The sequence below is a fragment of the Nerophis ophidion genome, linkage group LG22, assembly GCF_033978795.1.
Source record: "Nerophis ophidion isolate RoL-2023_Sa linkage group LG22, RoL_Noph_v1.0, whole genome shotgun sequence".
Lineage (NCBI taxonomy): Eukaryota > Metazoa > Chordata > Actinopteri > Syngnathiformes > Syngnathidae > Nerophis > Nerophis ophidion.
The window spans coordinates 32,418,655-32,442,565 of record NC_084632.1 but is presented as its reverse complement, the minus strand read 5'-3'; the positions used below and the strand labels follow the sequence as shown (position 1 = coordinate 32,442,565).

Below are 23,911 nucleotides of genomic sequence, written 5' to 3'. Positions count from 1 at the left end.
GGAAGACAGCACCCAAGGAACAATAACAATAACTTTAAGGTTCATAACTACAAAATTAGCTATAACACCAACAGTTAACATGCTAGCAAGATAGCGCTAATTCACAAACAATAACTTTTACTTTATACCTAATTAATTGGCTGAAATATCAGTAGTTAATATGCTAACAAGATATCACCAAGTATCAATATCAATGACTTTTAGATTCATACCTACAAAATTGCTAACATGTTAACTGTTAACATCCTTCCTTGTTGAGTTGTTGACTGTTATGCTAGTTAGCATGAAACATTAAGAACCGAAAGGGCTAAATGTCCTGAGTAGCCTGAGCTTTTTGACTTTGGAATCGTTTTGAATCGGTTGAGAAATGTGTTAGTTGTTAGACAAAAAAGTGTTAAAAAATGTTTTTAACATTGTTTATTTCTATTTATTTCACTTCCAGTTTATTTCCCTTGCAATGCTATACACGTCAAGATAAATGAACAAAGATGAGAGGAAAAAGGTGTCTGTACTTTACATTAAAAGCAGCTTATTAGCATATTACCACAACATTGTATCTGTGTGAATATCTTAAGAAGCTCATCGCTGCTGCAGGGTTGTTGTTTTCATGTCGGGGTCCCTGGGTGCCCAGGGAAATAAACAAAGTGGGGGAAGTAGAGCACAGTGTTCCCGAAGAGGGATGCAATTAATTATAGGTCAGTGTGAGCAGCTAGAGGCCATTGGGCACTTATTGGAGGAATGTCCAATAATTGTGTGAATGCTCCAAAGCATTCACACACATGGTTTTCTGCACCAAAATTCATCCATTTATTAAACTTCTTCGACTTCTCCAAATTTCGGCGTGCTCTACCTTCCACATTTTTCACCCGATTCAAACAGTTTCAACTTCAAACTGTTCAGCCTATTCGGGAATCGTGGGCTTTCCCGCGACAAATTCCAAAGATTCCCCGATTTCCCAGAATTCCAGGATTTCCGGGACATTTTTCAAACTTCCATATCATTCAACCGATTCAAACCACTCCACTTTCAACACTTTACACCATCCTGGAAATGGAAACAATATTTTTTCCAAGATTAAAAAAAAATTCCATGATTTTCCAGAATTCCTGTTTTCATAAGCCTTATTTCCACCCTTTCTTCTGGCGATTACTCTGCCCGCATTTTTCAACGCATTTCAACCGCTCTACCGTCAAAACATTCTTCTTAAACAGGACAAAAACCAAAGTTGTTTTTTGAACTGGAAAAATTCCCAGTTTTCCTGAAATCCCAAGAATTCCATAATACCATTTCTGAATATAACATGTTACTACTGCAACATTTCTCGACCGATTTGAAAAATTCCGAGACCAAACATTTTAACTCATTCAGACCATTCAAGTTTTTTTTACCATTTTCAAAAAAATTCCCTCTTTTCCCAAAATCCCCAAATTTTGGAGAAATTCCCATTGAAATCAAAGTTCCACAACTCCCACATTTTTCATCTGATTCAAACCGTTCCAACTTCAAAATATTCAGCCTGTTTGGGAATTATGTGCTGTACTTCAACCATTCTAAAAAAAATTCCAGGATTTCAGTTCAACTTCAGCATTGGAGCATTCACACGCAATTCCTTCAGCAAGTGCCTCATCTAGTTATCTAAATAATGTATTTTCGGGGAATGCCTAATTTATTTTTGCTTGTAGATCCATCCCATCCATTTTCTACCGCTTGTCCCTTTTGGCGTCACGGGAGGTCGCTGGAGCCTATCTCAGCTGCATTCGGGTGGAAGGCTTTGTACACCCTGGACAAGTCGCCACTTCATCGCAGTTGCTTGTAGATGTCATTTCAAAATATATAATTGTAATGGATTGTATTGTGTATGATAACTCCAAAAGGGATACATTATATACACTGTTTTGGTTGTATATCACGTTCTATTAGTTCTAAGACTAATGAGTATTGATCTGTTCATTTATAGCCACACAGTTGAGGCTCTTGCCCTTGCTCTTCTTCTTTAAGGTCCTTTGTGGTCTTTACTATTTAAGGACATAAAAGGTGTCCGCTAACTTTTTGCAGCTCAACGCCAAAAAAACGGAAATGCTGATTATCGGTCCTGCTAGACACCGACCTCTATTTAATAATACAACTCTAACATTTGACAACCAAACAATTAAACAAGGCGACACGGTAAAGAATCTGGGTATTATCTTCGACCCAACTCTCTCCTTTGAGGCACACATTAAAAGCGTTACTAAAACGGCCTTCTTTCATCTCCGTAATATCGCTAAAATTCGCTCCATTCTGTCCACTAAAGACGCTGAGATCATTATCCATGCGTTTGTTACGTCTCGTCTCGATTACTGTAACGTATTATTTTCGGGTCTCCCCATGTCTAGCATTAAAAGATTACAGTTGGTACAAAATGCGGCTGCTAGACTTTTGACAAGAACAAGAAAGTTTGATCACATTACGCCTGTACTGGCTCACCTGCACTGGCTTCCTGTGCACTTAAGATGTGACTTTAAGGTTTTACTACTTACGTATAAAATACTACACGGTCTAGCTCCATCCTATCTTGCCGATTGTATTGTACCATATGTCCCGGCAAGAAATCTGCGTTCAAAGGACTCCGGCTTATTAGTGATTCCCAAAGCCCAAAAAAAGTCTGCGGGCTATAGAGCTTTTTCATTTCGGGCTCCAGTACTCTGGAATGCCCTCCCGGTAACAGTTCGAGATGCCACCACAGTAGAAGCATTTAAGTCTCACCTTAAAACTCATTTGTATACTCTAGCCTTTAAATAGACTCCCTTTTTAGACCAGTTGATCTGCTGTTTCTTTTCTTTTTCTCCTATGTCCCACTCTCCCTTGTGGAGGGGGTCCGGTCCGATCCGGTGGCCATGTACTGCTTGCCTGTGTATCGGCTGGGGACATCTCTGCGCTGCTGATCCGCCTCCGCTTGGGATGGTTTCCTGCTGGCTCCGCTGTGAACGGGACTCTCGCTGCTGTGTTGGATCCGCTTTGGACTGGACTCTCGCGACTGTGTTGGATCCATTATGGATTGAACTTTCACAGTATTATGTTAGACCCGCTCGACATCCATTGCTTTCCTCCTCTCCAAGGTTCTCATAGTCATTATTGTCACCGATGTCCCACTGGGTGTGAGTTTTCCTTGCCCTTATGTGGGCCTACCGAGGATGTCGTAGTAGTTTGTGCAGCCCTTTGAGACACTAGTGATTTAGGGCTATATAGGTAAACATTGATTGATTGATTGATAATCTGAACTTAATTGTGAAATGTCAATTGCGGTGAAGATTACATTTAGACAGCAGTGATTGTCCATTTGTCTGCTAATAAAAAACATCTATAAAAGATCCTTCCATTCCAAGTTGTGTCTTCATTCAGGTCATGTGTGAGTAGTCAGTCTATTCTAACAGATGTCAAGCTCTTGACTGTTAAACTGACATGCCCCAAATTCATTTATCAGAATACCTAAACGCCTGAAAGAGATTATGTCGTTACAATTTAAAGGATCCATAGCGTCCGGATGACCGAAATTTCATTACCAAGTTCTCTTTTGCTATTTTTGCTCCCAAAAATTAATCTGGCAGTCTTTTTCCATAATACAAATTACCATACTTTCTGGGCTACAAGCGCACTATATTAAAGCCACACTTACCAAATTTTACAAACCCCAAACCAGTGAAGTTGGCACGTTGTGTAAATGGTAAATAAAAACAAAATACAATTACTTGCAAATTCTTTTCAATTTATATTCAATTGAATCGACTGCAAAGACAAGATATGAAATGTTTGCACTAAAATACTTTTTTTTTTTTTTTTTTTTTGCAAATAATCATTAACTTAGAATTCAATGGCAGAAACATTGCAAAAACAGTTTTTACCACTGTGTTACATGGCCTTTCCTTTTAACGACACTCAGTAAATGTTTGGGAACTGAGGAGACCAATTTTTGAGGCTTTTGAGGTGGAATTATTTCCCATTCTTGCTTGATGAACAGCTTTAGTTATTCAACAGTCTTCATATTGCGCCACACATTTTCAATGGGAGACAGTTTAATCCTCGCACTCTTTTACTGTGAAGCCACACTGTTGTAACAAGTGGAGAATGGGGCTATGCGTTGTCTCGCTGAAATAAGCAGGGGCGTCCATGAAAAAGACGTTTCTTGGTTTACATTTGTTGCTGCAAAACCTTTATGTGACTTCACGGATGTGGAAGTTACAAATGCCTTGGGCACTAATACACCCCCATACCATCACAGATGCTGGCTTTTGAACTTTGTGCTTATAACAATCCGGATAGTTATTTTCCTCTTTGGTCCGGAGGACACAACGTCCACAGTTTCAACTGTAGACTCGTCAGACCACCAAACACTTTTCCACTTTGCATCAGCCCATCTTAGATGAGCTCGGGCCCAGCGTAGCCGGCGGCGTTTCTAGGTGTTGTTGATAAATGGCTATCGTTTTGTATAGTAGAGTTTTAACTTGCACTTACAGATGTTGTGACGAACCATAGTTACTGACAGCGGTTTTTAGAAGTGTTCCTGAGCCAAGTTGAGGAGCATTCCTCAACTTGCTCAGTCTTTTTTGCCCCGTGCCAGCTTTTTTGAAACATGTTGCAGGCTTCGAATTCCAAATGAGCTGATATTTTCAAAAAAATAACAAATGTTACCAGTTCGAACGTTAAGTATCTTGTTTTTGCAGTTCATTCATTTGAATATAAGATGAAAATATTTTGCAAATCATTGTATTCTGTTTTTATTTACAATTTACACAACGTGCTAACTTCACTGGTTTTGCGATTTGTAGAATAAATAAATATTTTTTCATATATTACATTATATATACAAACAAATTGTCCAGTCCCACGTTGATTACATTAATAACCTGAAAAATGAGCTAAGGCACAATTAATAGATTTTTAAAAAATCTATCTTTGATCAATCCTGATGAATTATGAGTTAACTACTGACAAAATTTGATTAGTCACGATTAAGTTAGGATTACAGTGACAATTTTGTGAATTCTAAAACATTTTCTATGTACCCCTTTAATGCACCTTATAATCCTGTGCGCCTTTTGTAAGAAAATAGCCCAGATTGATTGATTGATTGAGACATTTATTAGTAGATTGCACAGTACAGTACATATCCCGTACAATTGAACACTAAATGGTAACACCCCAATAAGTTTTTCAACTTGTTTAAGTCGGGGTCCACGTTAATCAATTCATGACTAGACCCGCTCTCGGCAGTGTGCTCCATATGGTCCGGAAAATACTGTATTCTTCCAATGATACCTTAGGCAGGAACAATCTCTTTTTAAGAGAAGAAAATATTTTATTTGGTTAGTTTTTTCCACCAATTATGTATTCATATTACACCAAAACCCGCTATCTAATTAAATTCTGCCTTGAGTCAAATATTAAATGAAATATGTTTAGATTGTCAACCATCAGGTGATATAATCCACAAAGATTGAATGTAAGAAAATCTGAAACAGCTTCAACAAACAAGAAGAGTCCTGTTTCCTCCATTCACTTGTTTGTAGATAATAGGGCTGTAAATCATTGGGTGTCCCACGATTTGATTCAATATCGATTCTTGAGGTCACGATTCAATAATATATCAATTTTTTTTATTCGATTCAATTCTCGATTCAAAAACGATATTTTTCCGATTCAAAACGATTCTGTATTCATTCAATACATAGGATTTCAGCAGGATCTACCCCAGTCTGCTGACATGATAGCAGAGTAGTAGATTTTTAAAAAATATATATATTTTATTATTGTAAAGGACAATGTTTAATCAACTGATTGCAATAATGTAAATTTGTTTTAACTATTAAACTAACCAAAATTATGACTTATTTTATCTTTGTGAAAATATTGGACACAGTGTGTTGTCAAGCTTATGAGATGCGATGCAAGTGTAAGCCACTGTGACACTATTCTTTTTTTTATTTTTATAAATGTCTAATGATAATGTCAATGAGGGATTTTTAATCACTGCTATGCTGAAATTATAACTAATATTGATACTGTTATTGATAATATTCATTTTTATTTCACTACGTTTGGTTTGTTCTGTGTCGTGTTTGTGTCTCCTCAATTGATCTGTTTATTGCAGTTCTGAGTGTTGCTGGGTCATGTTTGGTTTTGGAATTGGATCGCATTGTTATGGTATTGCTGTGTAGTGGTTTGTTGGATTGATAAAAAAATAAAAAAATAAAAAATAAAATAAAAATCGACTTTTTAAAAATGGGAATCGATTCCGAATCGCACAACATATTAGATTAGATTCGTATTCGAATCGATTTTTTCCCACACCCCTCGTAGACAGTGTAAAACTCCTGTCACACAAATAAAATCAAGATTTTTTTCATGGAGTTGGCAAACCCTAAGGTTAACGTAGGGATGAATTATGTGCAAAAAGTAGCAATTTTGGGGTACTATTTTTCATTGAAAACCAAATCCTAGGAAAAGTGTGGGTAGTACAAAAATGAAGGTACTGCTCATCTCCTGTGGCAACTGTACTTTACTATACAAAATCATAACTAAGCTGCATAGGCAGACCTCAGCAGAGATGTGGTGAGATGGAAAGTCAATTTGCATGCATGAATACACAGCCGAATGCATAAATGTGTTTCAAAGACCAATAGCTCCACAAACGTTCATGAGAGTTCATAGCCGCACTTGACTTTTCTGAGCCGTCTAGGTCAAGTTATCTACGCTGACTTCATCCGTTAGTGAAATTAACCGTAAGAAAATGTGGTCTGCAACTGCCATTCATGAAGAAAATAACCCCTCAGCCTGGTGCTTTAGACCTCGCTGATTCCCACATCAAAGGGACATTTCCAGGGGGGGTGGAGTTAGAAAATACCAAACCCAGAAGCATGGAGTGTCGCCCTGCTACATGCCTGCAGTGGGGGCCGAGACCAATTAGGTCTTAATTGAGTGTCGGAGTGAAAGGGGGCCATTCAGCTGCACCCTCTTTCACCCTGTTAGCCAGAGACAAGCATGCTTTGTGACACATGCAAACACTGATCTGGAGGCATTCCGCTCACCCGACCCACTTATGGCAGACAAGGACCGGGCCATAGGGCTAGCCTAGGTCACATCTCAAAAACATGTCCCTCACATGCTGTGCCACAAAGAAGTGCATGATTTATGTTTCGCAAAGAATTGAGTTAATGGTTTGGATTGTGCGACGGATAAAGACAAGCATGTGGGGTTGACCAATGCAAGGGTTGCCATCTGCAGATTGAAAAAAAAATGGAATCGTCCTGCTTAGAGCTAAAACGGGACATACTTGTAAAACATTTGTACGCATGTACATCGCTCAAAAGGCCTACTGAAATGAGATTTTCTTATTTAAACGGGGATAGCAGGTCCATTCTATGTGTCATACTTGATAATTTCACGATATTGCCATATTTTTGCTGAAAGGATTTAGTAGAGAAAATCGACGATAAAGTTGGCAACTTTTGGTCGCTCTTAAATCCCTGCCTTTCCCGGAAATGGTGCGCGTGACATCCACCCATTGATTACAAACATGGACGCCAGCAGCGCGAGAGATTCTGACCGAGAAAGCGACAATTTCCCCATTAATTGGAGCGAGGATGAAAGATTCGTGTTTGAGGATATTGATAGCGACGGACTAGAGAAGAAAAAAAAAAAAAAAGCGACAGCCCCGGGCGACGGCTAAGTGAGCGTTTCAGATGTAATTAGACACATGTACTAGGATAATTCTGGAAGATCCCTTAACTGCTTATTGTTTTAATAGTGTTTTAGTGAGATTTTAAAGATTGTAAAGACATACCTCGAGGTCGGATGGCTGCGTTGAACACACTGTGTCTCAGAGAGAAGCCGAGGAGCTAAGCTCTCAGCTGCTGCAGAACGACGAACAATCCACGGATGTCGTCGGTAAGATATATATCACAATTTCCCCATCCAAAAACATGCTGGTTGACGTAGAGAAAACATGTTCGCTTGACCGCTCTGCTTTCACAACAAACAAAGAAACGCCGGCTGGGTCTCGGTGCTAAAGACAGATGGAATCCACCACTTTCCACCAACAGCATTGTTCTTTATAGTCTCCATTATTAAATGAACAAATTGCAAAAGATTCAGCAACACAGATGTCTAAAATACTGTATAATTATGCGGTTAAAGCAGACGACTTTTAGCTGTGTGCGTGCGCAGCGCTAATATTTCCTCACAGTCCGTGACGTCACGCGTGTACGTTCTAATTCCGCGACGTTTTCAACAAGAAACTCCCGGGAAATTTAAAATTGCAATTTAGTAAACTAAAAAGGCCGTATTGGCATGTGTTGCAATGTTAATATTTCCTCATTGATATATAAACTATCAGACTGTGTGGTGGGTAGTAGTGGGTTTCAGTAGGCCTTTAAGACCTTCAGTATATCAGTGTGTGGAATTAAATTATGGAATGGATTAAGCAAATAAATCAATGTACTAATATGATCCACTTCAAGAAACTCTTCAAACTTTAGGTGTTTACAAAGTATAAAGAAGAATACCCGTGACAAACATTCTGAATTAATTTAATCCATCCATTCTTTTCAAGATATTCATACTTATCTCACAATATGAAGAATAACATACAACATTATACATCACAAATTCCAGTTTCTCGATTCAACATGTTCGAAAAGGAGTAGGAGGAGGCAGAGCTTATTTAATTCTACCCCTTTTCCTTTACATAGAAGTTTCTAACACTTTTGTTCACTTCATGTTCTCATTATATTCACAATATGCCCCATAAGTAATAATAAAAACAAATATATAAAAAAATAATTAGTGAAGTAAGTTTCATCCATCCATTTTCTACCTTTTATTCCCTTTGGGGTTGCGGGGGGGCGCTGGTGCCTATCTCAGCTACAATCGGGCGGAAGGTGAGGTACACCCTGGACAAGTCACCATCTCATCGCAGATAGACAGACAACGTGAAGTTGTGACAACGTGACAAGATGGTGACTTGTCCAGGGTGTACCCCGCCTTCCGCCCGATTGTAGCTGAGATTAGCACCAGCGCCCCCCCCCCCCCCGCAACCCCAAAGGGAATAAGAGGTAGAAAATGGATGGATGAAACTTACTTCACAAATTTTTTTTTATATATTTGTTTTTATTGTTATTACTTATGGGGCATATTGTGAATAAAATGAGAACATGAAGTGAACAAAAGTGTTAGAAACTGCTATGTAAGGGAAAAGGGGTAGAATTAAATAAGCTCTGCCTCCGCCTACTCCTTTTCGATCATGTTGAATCGAGAAACTGGAATTTGTGATGTATGATGTTGTACGCATGCATGTTCAAAATAAACTCAAACACTTATTACTGTCAGGTTAAAAAACTGTCTAAAATAGTACGTTCCATTCAACGCCTGCATGTATGTGCAAGTATGTTAGACTCTTCTTTTGTCGGGTGTGGACTATTTTGCGAGTAATAATCAAAATAGTTCACAAGGGAATCTTACAGCGTTGGTGTCACTCCCGCAAAAGCACAGTCGATTGACTGCGTACTTTGAGTCGGTGCCTCCACAAGCAAGCTTCGGCATAAGTGACCCCAGATGAAGAATTATTCACTTTCTTTATAGCAAAAGAGCCTACAAGTCCAATGGTTGAGCGAGTCCATGGTCAATTCTCACGAGGGTAGGATGCCAGAGCAAAGGAAATAGAAAAAGAGGTGATGAAGAGGGGAGACACTTGAGTGGCTCCATCCATCGATGAGGGGAATCTTTTTTGTCAAAATGATGTACAACTAATTAAAATTATTACGCTGGGATAGGCTCCAGCACTTCCCCCGTGACCCTGAGAGGGACAAATGGTAGAAAATTGAATGGATGGATTAGAATTGAAAAATATTCATTTTTAAGGCTAGTCCCTCCTTTTCAAGATTTTAACCTTTGCGCCATTATTTAGCTTTTAAAGAACATACCATATTTTTCGACCAAAAAGGCGCACCACATTGTAAGGTGCACTACCGATGAGCGGGTCTATTTTATACAAAAGGTGCACTGGATTATAAGGCGCATGAAATAGGTCATATTTTTTTTTTTTCTCCATTTAAAACGTTTCCGTGTGGTCTACATAACATGTAATGGTGGTTGTTTGGTCCAAATGTTGCATGGATTAGGTTTTACAGATCAAGCCGTTTTCTGACCGTCTCTTCAGGATGTGCCGTTTTGTGGGCGGTCTTTCTGACTTACTGCCGGCAATGCGAACCAGGCTCTGACACTGATCATACAGGGAGCGGACCGCCACAATCAGGTGGTCCGATACCCCATAGGTCCGGTCCGATCCGGTGGCCATGTACTGCTTGCCTGTGTATCGGCTGGGGACATCTCTGCGCTGCTGATCCGCCTCCGCTTGGGATGGTTTCCTGCTGGCTCCGCTGTGAACGGGACTCTCGCTGCTGTGTTGGATCCGCTTTGGACTGGACTCTCGCGACTGTGTTGGATCCATTATGGATTGAACTTTCACAGTATCATGTTAGACCCGCTCGACATCCATTACTTTCCTCCTCTCCAAGGTTCTCATAGTCATCATTGTCACCGATGTCCCACTGGGTGTGAGTTTTCCTTGCCCTTATGTGGGCCTACCGAGGATGTCGTAGTGGTCTGTGCAGCCCTTTGAGACACTAGTGATTTAGGGCTATATAAGTAAACATTGATTGATACTCTCGGAGCACTCTCCACAGGACTTCCCTAGGGACACGGTCGAATGACTTCTCCGAGTCCAAAAAAAACACATGAAAACTGCTTGGGCAAACTCCCATGCATCCTCAAGGATCCTGCCGAGAGTATGGAGCTGGTCCACGGTTCCACGACCAGGACGAAAACCACATTGCTCCTCCTGAGTCCGAGGTTCGGCTATCCGACGTAGCCTCCTCTCCAGTATAGCTGAAAAGACCTTACCCGTAAGGCTGAGGATAGAGATCTCATGATTGTTGAAACACACCCTCCCTTTCCCCTTTCTAAATAGAGGAACCACCACCACAGTCTGCCAAAGGCACCGCAACTGATGGCCACACAATGTTGCAGAGGGATTTTATTTATAAATCGCTTTTCTTTAGCGACTCGAAGCACTTCACATAGTCAAACCCATTGTCTAAGTTACATTATAAAATATGTGTTTTATTAAGACATTTAAATTGTTCTTTTTTTTATCTTTTACTATAATAAAAGTGTAATGTCACCAATATTAAGAGTGGTGTCACTTTCACAAGATGAAGTATCACTATCATAAAGTGTAGTGTCACTATCAAAAAAATGTAGAATAACTATCATAAAGTGTAGTGTCTCTATGGTTATTCTCAGAACGTTGGCAATGGTTCAGAATTTTTATGAGGTAGTGATTGGACATTGTTTTGCTGAAAGGGAGTAGCAAAACTTGAGGTGTTAACACCTGAACTAGGACTAGGTCTATCGTATTATCGTTGCGATACGTGGGCTCATGTACTATTTGAGTAAGACCACAACTGTCGATTACAGTCTGCAGCGCCATGCTCGGAGGGTCTAACGATTCATATGAACATTAAAATCGGCCATTAGAACTATATTATCTACATGAGTAACTTGGTCAGCAAGAAACTGAGAATTTGCTGATAAAGTCTGTATAAAGCCCAGCGGAGCAACAGACCTCATTGTCAGAACGTAAAATTAATTATATGTATTACTTAGGCAAGGGCTAAGGTTAGCAACAGAGATTAGTGCAACCCATCCACACCTTTTAAGGGGACGAGCTACATGTGAACACGTATAGTTAGGAGGAGATGCCTCGTTAAGCGGAAACAATTCATTTGGTTACAACAAAGTCTCACTGAGGACGATGACGCTAAGATCATTGCCTGATTATCTAACAGCGCTTTGGCAGACAATGATCTGATACAAAAAAAAATGCATACTAGCAGTACTCGTACAAGTAATGTTAATAAGATTACGTCTACCTCCGGTAGTGAGTCTCAAATGCCTGCGAGCACATCTCCGAATTGATATAATGGGAATCTGGAAATTACTTGCCAGGTGCTGCAGTTGATTTGTTACCCCATATTTTTCCACCTCAGCAGGAGACATAAGCACCATTGGCACAGTAGCAAAAGAAAAAACACTTTGGGCCTGATTTACTTAAGGTTGGCGTGTACTTAAACACATACAAACCTGATCGTATACGCAAAGTTGATGTAATAAAGCTGTGCAAAATATGCTGATCATCAAAACGGCCACAATGCAGAGAGGAGAAAATACAAATATAATTATTTAGCGCGCCGGATGTGATTCATCAACAACGCCGTTTCGCGAGCACATTTTAGCGTTTTATTTAGCAGGTGTCTGAAGAAATGGCGTCTCCGGCATTAAAAGTTGAGTGGGGCAGAAGAGTGGGCACTTTACATCCACAAGCAGCAAAACCTACAAAATAAATTCCAATTAAATGCAAGACCCCAATCAATTTTTATTCATAGCCTTACAAATTAACGCTATGAAAAAAACCTTTGAATGGTTCAAAATAGAAATGCTAATCACCATTGTTGTTGATTTATTGAATAGAAAGGTTGCACATCGATCTTCCATCTGGGCAAACTAATCAATAACCCGCCAGCCAATTATCCATGAATTGATCCATAATTCATTTTCAATGGACAGCAGAGCCAGTGCGTTTAATCTCTGCTGCCCTGTTGTGTTTCTTGTAGATGTATTGATCCTCTGCAGTGTTGGTAAGTTTTTCTCCAGCCATGTCCACTCGAACATGGGGAGTATAAAAAAAATGCATATTTAAGGTTAAAAATGATCTCCATCCACACATGGGTAGTTTCAAAAGTGTCTCTGTCTACACACAAACGCATACACCTGCTGTCATGCACATTTTGTCCAATAAAGCCTGAAAAAAGCAGCAACTGCTGACTTAGTGGCATTACACATCCTTTTAGCTTTATTTTGATATACTAGACATACACTGACATGTACATTATCTTTAAAACCAGCCTGCACTTACACAGAGCCTGGGGAACATTATGAATCTTTTAGCACACATTCAGGCCTGTGCTGCTGAAACCCAACACTGATAGAATTACAACATGATTAATCAGCAACATGGTGATATATTACATGTACAGAGAAGTGTGCATTATTTATAAAATCAGCATGCACTAACGAGTCAAGGAAACCATGTTTAAGTGCCTCAAGCGCACAGACGTGCACGTGTACCGCTGCAAAAGTCACGTGGAAATATAAAGCATTTGAAAATCGGTATAGTGATAGAGTACATGTGCAACGGAGTGTATACTGTCTTTAAGATCAGTACACACTACAAGGAGGATGCTACATCATATTTCTTTGTAGTTGCTTGGTATGTTTTTACGCACGTGCGGTTCCATCTACTAACTTGAATTCATGATCTGTCTTTAAAGGGAAATATTATCAAAATTTCAGAAGGGTTAAAACCAATAAAAATCAGTTCCCAGGGGCTTATTTTATTCTTCGAAATTTTTTTCAAAATTTTACCCGTCCCGGAATATCCTTAAAAAAAGCTTTAAAGTGCTTGATTTTCACTATTTGCTTAAGCCACTGTCCATTTCCTGTGACGTCACATAGCGATTCCAATACAAACAATGGCGAATAGCACAGCAAGATATAGCGACATTAGCTCGGATTCAGACTCGGATTTCAGCAGCTTAAGCGATTTAACATATTATGCATGTATTGAAACAGATGGTTGGAGTATGGAGGCAGATAGCGAAAACGAAATTGAAGAAGAAACTGAAGCTATTGAGTGAATAGCTATTGACGCTATTCGGCCATCTTTGCGTTAGCATCGCCGGTAAAATGTGCAGACCAACCTATCAGGACTTTCTCATTGACACTGGATCAACTTAAATCAGTCGATTGGAAAGTGTTTGTTTCACGTTAAATGTGAGTGGAAGTAAATGCTGGATGTAAATATAGTTTCAAATGTACATACAGGTAGTCTACATAGCACTATGGCATCGATTAGCTGGCAGTCATGCCGCGACCAAATATGTCTGATTAGCACAAGTCAATAACATCAAAAACACTCAACTTTGTGATTTTGTTGACTTTATCGTTGGGAATGCATCTGCTTTGAGTGTCGCAGGATATCCAGACAGTTTTTGCCATCTCTGTGCCATCTCTGTCGTAGCATCGCCGGTAAAAACCAAACGGGGGACTTTTGCATCTCTTGACACTGGAGCAACTTAAATCCGTCGATTGCTAAGTGTTTGTTTGGCATTAAATGTGGATGGAGGGAAAGGCTAGATGTAAATATAGCTACAAATAAGGCATAATGCTGCAATATGTACACACAGCTAGCCTAAATAGCATGTTAGCATTGATTAGCAAGCCGTGCTAATCGATGCACATTCTACGTAAATCAACTTGAATCCGTCCCTGATCGTGTTGTTACACCCTCCGACAACACACCATGAGGCATGAGTCTGCAAGGTATCGGAAATCAGTCGAAAAAAACGAAAATAACAGAGCTGATTTGACTCGATGCGTCTGAAGTGTAGGGAAAAATGGCGTTGTGTACCGATGGGACGTCACGTTCCGACGTTGTCGCTCGGAGAGGCATAAACAGAAAGGCGTTTAATTCGCCAAAATTCACCCATTTAGAGTTCGGAAATCGGTTAAAAAAATATATGGTCTTTTTTCTGCAACATCAAGGTATATATTGACGCTTACATAGGTCTGATGATAATGTTCCCCTTTAAATAAGGACTAGAAACACAAGATAATGTTTCACCTTTCCTATGACACAGAGCAAAAAGTATTGCTTGTCCCATCAGGTATCCAAAACAACCGACTGTCAGTGCTGGCAGGAGTGTCGCAAAGCCCATTTTGATGTATTTTTTAAAATAATGTAGAGTGAAAATAGCATGTTTACATTCAAACATACAGTAAGTTTTCTTATAGTGTGATTAAAGGCAGCAAGGCAGTTTGTTGAGCTTTGGAAATGACACCGCACAACTGTCGACACAAGTCTCCGTTTGTGCCGTACACGCGCATACGCTAAGCGGAGAGTTTTGGAACTCTACACTTTGGCCAGCGTTTGCAAAAGTCTGCTTTTTAAAAAGACAAATGTATGCGTTTGCGTGTGGATCAGATGCCTAAACGCAGAGAGATGTATGCGTTTAAGTGTGGACGTGGCCTCACACTCGGCTGTGACAGAGTGTTGCCAGCATGCAACTCAGTGACTGCAAAGGGACTTCTGCTCAGTTTCTAGCTTAACTTTATTCCAAATTGGTCATATTTTATTTGCTGCTTCAAATTCAGCACTTGGAAATGGTTTGCTGAACTTACTGAAATGTGTGCTGTCCACGAGGTGTGCTATAGTGTGATTGTTCTTGCAAAATCTCTCCTTTACTTGAGCAACCACGGTATCACAAGCTTCCTTCATAACTGCCGCAGTGTTTTTCTCCTGCGCTGCCTCTGTCTCTTGAACGATGTCATCCACTTTTTCTCTCAGTCGACTCACAATGTCTTTGAAGCTGTGCATGATGATCACACAGTCAGTTAGCCACGTTTTTCTTTTGAACCATTTGGGGTTCAAGGAGCGGGTTTTGTCCTCTCCTGTTTGAACAATGTTAAAATCCACCGGCTGATGCGGTCCCAAATGTTTAATTTTTTGTACCCTTTATCAACAAATCTACTTAATTCTTATTGTTGGTTTGTTTTTGATTGTCTTTTGGCTCCCAATAAAAAACAATCTAGCAGGCTGTTACATTCTGCCATCTGCCAAAACTGAGCGTGTTGATTACGTCTTGACGTTACGTATATCATTACAATATATTGATTGGTTGATTTTGGCTTTGGGGACATGTTAAGTGAGCCCCAAGGCCGTCTACTTAGAGCAGTATAGGACATGCGCACAATGATTTTAGTGGCTCATTAAACAAGCAGTCCTTTTCAGAAAAATAGGTCATTGAGCTTGGCTTTGGTAAAGCCTTTGTAGTACTATGCATAAGTGTTTATAAAGAAATTGCCTTAGTTACATAATTGGTATTCATTAAATATTTATATTCTTGATAAAATTATGTTATAGATTAATACTGTATAAAGAAGACCAATTACCTCCAGTTATTTTGAGCCTGCATCGTGCTCAATAGCGCTGTCTGGTGCGGCCAGGCCTCACCTGATAGCGCTATTGTCAAAACTCTTACCATCTTCTCAATGGTGGTGGCCCCTGGCTAGCACATTAAAGCTAAGCTAGCTTGGAATTGAGGAATAAAATGTAAAAAATAAAAACAGTATATGCTTTGGATAATTCAATACGACTAAAACTATGTTGGAGAAGGGCTAAAAAAAACATAACGCTGTGCACAGCCGCCAAAGAAAGCACTGCTTAACCCACAGGAAGTGACGTCACCTGGACAACAGACAAAAGTTCACGCTATATTCATTCTCTGCTTAGAGACCTAACCTTCTCTCCGACCTCCTGCTAAACTACCGGCCGGTGTCACACCTCCCGTTTATCTCGAAAATCCTCGAAATAATTGTAGCAGAGCAGCTAAATGAACGCTTGGCATCTAACAAGCTTTGTGCACCCTTTCAGTCCGGTTTCAGGGCAAATCCCTCTACGTAGGTGGCCATCGTAAAGGTGACCATCCATCCATCTATTTCCTACCGCTTGTTCCTTTTTGGGTCGCGAGGGGTGTTTGTGCCTATCTCAGCTGCATGATTAAAGTGTAGTGTCACTATGATTAAAGTGTAGTGTCACTATGATTAAAGTGTAGTGTCACTATGATTAAATGGGAACATTATCACCAAACCTGTGAAAGCGTCAATATATACCTTGATGGTGCAGAAAAAAGACCATGTTTTTTTAACCGATTTCCGAACTCTAAATGGGTGAATTTTGGCGAATTAAACGCCTTTCTGTTTATCGCTCTGGAGGCGTTGACGTCAGAATGTGACGTCGCCGAGGTAATACAGCCGCCATTTTCATTTTCAACACATTGTAAACATTGGGTCTCAGCTCTGTTATTTTCCGTTTTTTCGACAATTTTTTGGAACCTTGGAGACATCAAGCCTCGTCGGTGTGTTGTCGGAGGGTGTAACAACACCAACAGGGAGGGATTCAAGTTGCACCACTGGCCCAGAGATGCGAAAGTGTCTGCCGCCAGACCCCCATTGAATGTGCGGGAGTGTCTCCACATTTTATCGGCGATGACAGACATGGCACAGAGATCTATGGATAACCTGCAGATACATTTGCAACGATAAAGTCAATGAAATCACAAAGGTGAGTTTTGTTGATGTTGACTTATGTGCTAATCAGACATATTTGGTCGCGGCGTGACTGCCAGCTAATCGATGCTAACTTGCTATTTACCGGCGGCGCTAAAGCAGACATGGCACAGAGATGTATGGATAACCTGCAGATGCATTTGCAACGATAAAGTCAACGAAATCACAAAGGTGAGTTTTGTTGATGGTGACTGCCAGCTAATCGATGCTAACATGCTACGCTAATCGATGCTAACATACTATTTACCGGCGGTGCCAAAGCAGACATGGCACAGAGATATATGGATAAACCGCAGATGCTTTTGCAACTATATTACGTTTCCTTCCACCCACATTTGATGCAAAAAAAACACTTACCAATCGAAGGATTTAAGTTGCTCCAGTGTCACGAGATGCGAAAGTCCTGATCGTTTGGTTCGCACATTTTACCGGCGATGCTAACGCAGCTATTCGGCCATGCTATGGCTATGAATAGCGTCAATAGCTATTCGCTCAATAGCTTCAGTTTCTTCTTCAATACTTTCATACTCCAACCATCCGTTTCAATACATGCATAATCTGTTGAATCGCTTAAGCCGCTGAAATCCGAGTCTGAATCCGAGCTAACGTCGCTATATCTTGCTGTGGTATTCGCAATTGTTTGTTTACATTGGCAGCACTGTATGACGTCACAGGGAAATGGATAGTCGCATCGCGAATAGTGAAAATCAAGCACTTTAAAGGTTTTTTTAGGGATATTCCGAGACCGGTAAAATTTTGAAAGAAATTAAAAAAAATACAACAAGACACTGGGAACTGATTTTTATTGTTTTTAACCCTTTTGAAATTGTGATAATGTTCCCCTTTAAAGTGTAGTGTCATTATCACAAAGTGTATTGTCACATTCACACAAGTGTAGTGTCACTATCATACAAGTGTAGTGTCACTATAATTAAAGTGTAGTGTCACTATGATTAAAGTGTAGTGTCACAAGTGTAGTGTCACAATATTAAAGTGTAGTGTCACAATATCAAACACTAGTTGTATATTTAAATTGTCAAACCAATGCAAACACTTATATCAACACTACAACACATGGAGACTTGGTTGCTTTGTTGGGTCTGCTCCTGTCTCTGGCCATGCTCCCTCCACCCCAGCGGACGATGGCGTGGAACACCGCAGAGGCCACCACAGTTTATATGTTTATTTTACTTTTATTCATAGCTGTATGTCGAAGTGTCTGGTTGCATCAGCTCCGCTACTTTAATGTCTTTAATGTCCTTTGTGTTCTTTGATGTTTGATGTCTCCCTCTTACACACATGTGAGAGGGATGTGTACCATGGCTATGAGTTGTTGTTTTTTTTTCCCTTGACCTCAGTTTGGACCCCCTTTCCAGGGCCTAGGTTTAGACTGATTTTTTTTATTTTATTTTAATCTTCTATCCCCCCCCGCCCCCCCCCCCCACCTGTTTACCTGTATCTCATCTTTTTTGTAAGGGGCGCTGGAAGCCGGCAGACCCGTCAGCGATCCTGTTCTGTCTCCCTGTAATGTTTGTCTGATCTTGAATGGGATTGTGCTGAAAATTTTAATTTTCCTGAAGGAACTCTCCTGAAGGAATGAATAAAGTACTATCTAATCTAATCTAATCTAATCTAATCTACAAATATTGATTTTTTAAAGTCATGTTAATCAGGACCAAGGTCTGTTTAGGACAAATATAGAGTAAGTTGGGGAGAAACAGCAGTAAGGGAGGTATACTAAAGTATAAGAAATGATCTTGTATGACCAAACCTTGTCACTCTGCTCTCTGGAACAAACGTTTCTGGGATGATATATTTGATAGAATGTCAAGGAAAATGTCCATATTTGACTAAAACCATCCGAAACCTTCCCTCAGCCCCCCAAAAGAGGGAAGCCTCTGCATGCGACAACACTAGTTATGTGAATTCACAGCACTCGTCGAACGTCTGTTTTCTCCCTTGATCTGTTGGACGAAACGATGAATTTCCCAACAAGTGAGCGTGCGTTTGAGCAAAGATTACAGATTACAGAGCGAGAGGATTTACATTCCCTGGGAGCCAAAGTGTGTCCAGCATGAAGCAGCACGGTGCCAGGCAACCAAAGCTCTCTGTTTACTGAACGAGGGACCGCAGGCGCTCAGAACCAGAGAAGGAGATTTCCCCCCATTTCCTTTGTGGTTGTGGAGCTCTGTGGTGAACTCGCCACAATCTGACCTTTAGCCCAAATGGTGAGGCCTTCAAAGCCTGCGTGGATAAACATCAGTAGCTAAAGCCTGTCATGATCGCTGCATGAATTAATGTCAGGAGATCAATGAAGGATTTACAATGTCAAGCTGCTAAATCCTTCCCTTGGTTCCCATTAACAGCCTGACGGATGAGCGCTGACACTCTTTTAAGTTTGAAGATCAGCGTATCACAATCACGGAACAATCCATGAGCAAAAATCTTACAATATACAAAAGTATATCAATCATTGATTACAGGTTGAATGCAATGGTTTCAATTAGTTTGTATCAGTGATAATTACCTAATTAGGGGGCCACATTATCAGAAAGCTAAGGACCAGGGGGCCGGACTTCTCCCTTTACTGTTATTAGTACTAGATTAGATTAGATTAGATAGTACTTCATTCATTCCGTCAGGAGAGTTCCTTCAGGAAAATTACAATTTTCAGCACAATCCCATTCAAGATCAGACAAACATTACAGGGAGACAGAACAGGATCGCTGACGGGTCTGCCGGCTTCCAGCGCCCCTTACAAAAAAGATGACATACAGGTAAACAGGGGGGGTGGAGAAAAGAATAGAAGATTAAAATCAAATAAAAAAATAAAAAAATCGGTCTTAGCCTGGGCCCTGGAGTGGGGGTGCAGACTGAGGCCAAGGGGAAAAAAACAACAACTCATAGCCATGTGTGTAAGAGGGAAACATCAAACATCAAAGAACACAGAGGACATTAAAGACATTAAAGCATCAGATACAAGCAGACACTTCTACATACAGCTATGAATAAAAAGTAAAATAAACATATACACTGTGGTGGCCTCTGCGGTATTCCACGCCATCGTCCGCTGGGGAGGAGGGAGCATGGCCAGAGACAGGAGCAGACCCAACAAACTAGCGTCTTCTACGGTAGATATGTGATTTTGGTCTATTTAGTTTTTAGTTACAGGAGTGCCCTGCTGTTTTTAAGGACATTCTGCCAAAAAGCGAGTCAAAGATCATCTCTATGACCGCACTCTAGTATTTTTAAGAATCTAAAATGAGTCTCTTCTAGATTTTTTGAACTGAACTCGTGGGTCACTGGGTGAATAGCCCGAATGATGAAAAAGAGAGGACCTTAAATGAAACCCTTAGTTGAGTTCAAAACTTGGGAGACAAACATTTTTGCAGCAAATTCCTAAAAACACTAGAGTGCTCCTGTTGTATAGGGGAACTTGGACCACTGTAAACACATTGGAAGATTCTTGCGTTGACATTTTAACCTTGCTAATGTGCCCTAAACGAAGTACACTATGTGCTAGAAGACAACGCCACCCTCAATTGAAAGGATGAGGAATCTCAATAGCGAATTACTAATATTTAGACCAGCACAATATCCCCACGTAAGCTGCCCAGAATGACCAGGATGACAGAGGCTGATGTACAAATATAAGGAACAATTTTATTACTTCAATACAGAAGCAACAATTACCACAGGAGGAGTCTGGTGTAGGGGAGTTACCACATAAAGTCTGATGGGCTGCAGCGTAGGTCAACGGGCAATGGCTAGTAGGGTTAGGGCTACCCAGGAGGCTAGGCCAGAAAGGGTTAATGATGGTAGGTCCTAGTCAGAAGGCTCAAGGCCGGAGTCAGCAACTCGCGGCTCTCGAGTCATATGCGGCACTTTAGTACCGCCCTAGTGGCTCCCTGGATCATTTTTCAAAAATAATTGAAAATAGAAAAAGATGGGGGGAAAATATTTTTTGGTTTAAGTATGTTTTATGTTTGAGGACAAACATGACACAAACCTTCCCAATTGTTAGCAAACCCACTGTTTAATATGTTTGTGTGTATTTTTCACTGATGAGAGCATTTGGTGAACATCGTTTTGTCGTACTAATTTCGGAAGCTCTTGAACTCACCATATTGTGGACAGTGTTTTTTTAACATGTTTGTTTATATGTAAAATCTTCCACTCCTTCTTTGTCTCATTTTGTCCACTTTAAGTTTAATTCTGTGCGTGAATGCACAACGGTGAGATTTGTTGATGTTATTGACTTGTTAGAGTGCTAATCAGGCATATTTTGTCAGCTGCAAGCTAATCAATGCTAACTATATTTAGGCTAACTGTATGTACATATTGCATCATTAAGCCTCATTTGTGGGTATATTTGAGCTCATTTAATATCCTTTACTTTTATCCTCTTTGTATAGAAGTTAGTTTTGCATGTTTCATGGCACAAATCTGTATGTAATATTGGCTGCATTTCAGATAGTTGTGTGCCATGTTGTTCCAGACCACTGCAAACATTACCCAGCTTGGCAAAGATTGTAATAAATGAAAAGAAGACAGCATGCCGTTTCCTTTAACTTGGACACACACGTCTATACCTTTGGTCCTTAAAAGCAAGTAATTTCAAGGAGTTATCTTACCTTCTGAGAAGCCTCTGATTTACTAATGGCTTCTAATATTGTAAAACTGTGTAGAATAAATATCAAATTTCAACATTTCTGTCAAAAAAGAAAAGGGTGGAATGCCATCTCCGGGTTGGGGAGGAGACACTGCCCCAAGTGGAGGAGTTCAAGTACCTAGGAGTCTTGTTCACGAGTGAGTGGATCGTGAGATCGACAGGCGGATCGGTGCGGCGTCTTCAGTAATGCGGACGTTGTACCGATCCGTTGTGGTGAAGAAGGAGCTGAGCCGGAAGGCAAAGCTCTCAATTTACCGGTCGATCTACGTTCCCATCCTCACCTATGGTCATGAGCTTTGGGTCATTACCGAAAGGATAAGATCACGGGTACAAGCGGCCGAAATGAGTTTCCTCCACCGTGTGGCGGGGCTCTCCCTTAGAGATAGGGTGAGAAGCTCTGCCATCCGTGAGGAACTCAAAGTAAAGCCGCTGCTCCTTCACATCGAGAGGAGCCAGATGAGGTGGTTCGGGCATCTGGTCAGGATGCCACCCGAACGCCTCCCTCGGGAGGTGTTTAGGGCAGTTCCAACCGGTAGGAGGCCACGGGGAAGACCCAGGACACGTTGGGAAGACTATGTCTCCCAGCTGGCCTGGGAACGCCTCGGGATCCCCCGGGATGAGCTAGACGAAGTGGCTGGGGAAAGGGAAGTCTGGGTTTCCCTGCTTAGGTTGTTGCCCCCGCGACCCGACCTCGGTTAAGCGGAAGAAGATGGATGGATGAATGGAACATTTCTGTCAAAAAAGATTTGCTTCAGCCTGCGACACAATAATTTTGCTATTATGGCTAATATAGACACTTACGACATGTGTTGCCTTCATTATAAGACTTATATACGCCTTTTCATTTTTTGCGGCTCCAGACCGATTAGTTTTTTGCAATTTTGGTCCAATATGGCTCTTTCAACGTTTTGGGTTGCCGACCCCTGCTTTAAGGCCAACAGGGGCCATGCCATCCACTGCAAGTCCACAGCACACAAACTAATAGTGCTTAACCAAAAATTCAAATGATAGGTAAGAATATAATGAATTCAAATAAAACAAACTATAAAGCAAATATGCAATCTAACTGACTTAGGTTAAGCCTGTATGCCTATAACACTCACACCATTGTACATGGGCCCGAATAAAAAAAATCTTTACATTGGCACAGGTTTACGGTGGGAAAAACAGTGAGAAATAGTGCGCTATATCTTGCACTCCTCCCTTTGGACAGGTATCATGACAATAGTAAAAAGCAATACAATTCCATCCATCCATCCATTTTCTACCGCTTATTCCCTTTCGGGGTCGCGGGGGGCGCTGGCGCCTATCTCAGCTACAATCGGGCGGAAGGCAGGGTACACCCTGGACAAGTCACCACCTCATCGCAGGGCCAACACAGATAGACAGACAACATTCACACTCACATTCACACACTAGGGCCAATTTAGTGTTGCCAATCAACCTATCCCCAGGTGCATGTCTTTGGAAGTGGGAGGAAGCCGGAGTACCCGGAGGGAACCCACGCATTCACGGGGAGAACATGCAAACTCCACACAGAAAGATCCCGAGCCTGGATTTGAACCCAGGACTGCAGGAACTTCGTATTGTGAGGCAGACGCACTAACCCCTCTACCACCGTGAAGCCGCAATACAATTCAAAATACACAATAGTATGAAAATGGGACCCATTGTCTCCCTGCTTGGCACTCAGCATCAAGGGTTGGATTTGAGGGTTAAATCACCAAAATGATTCCTGAGCGCGGCCAACGCTGCTGCTCACTGCTCCCCTCACTTCCCAGGGGGTGGAACAAAGGGATGTGTCAAATGCAGAGTGTAATTTCACCACACCTAGTGTGTGTGTGTGTGGTGGGGGGGACTATTTGTGGTACTTTAACTTTAATTCAACAAATACATAAATAATGCACACTAAAACCATCCATCCAATGTCTACTGTTTATTCCCTTTGGGCTCGCGGGG

General features: G+C 40.9%; 1 long non-coding RNA gene across 1 annotated transcript in view; it reads right to left on the bottom strand.

Annotated features, from left to right (window-relative positions):
* LOC133540787 (uncharacterized) overlaps positions 1–23,911 on the bottom strand; it is a 90,423-nt gene that overhangs the window by 56,652 nt on the left and 9,860 nt on the right. The window lies entirely within an intron of this gene.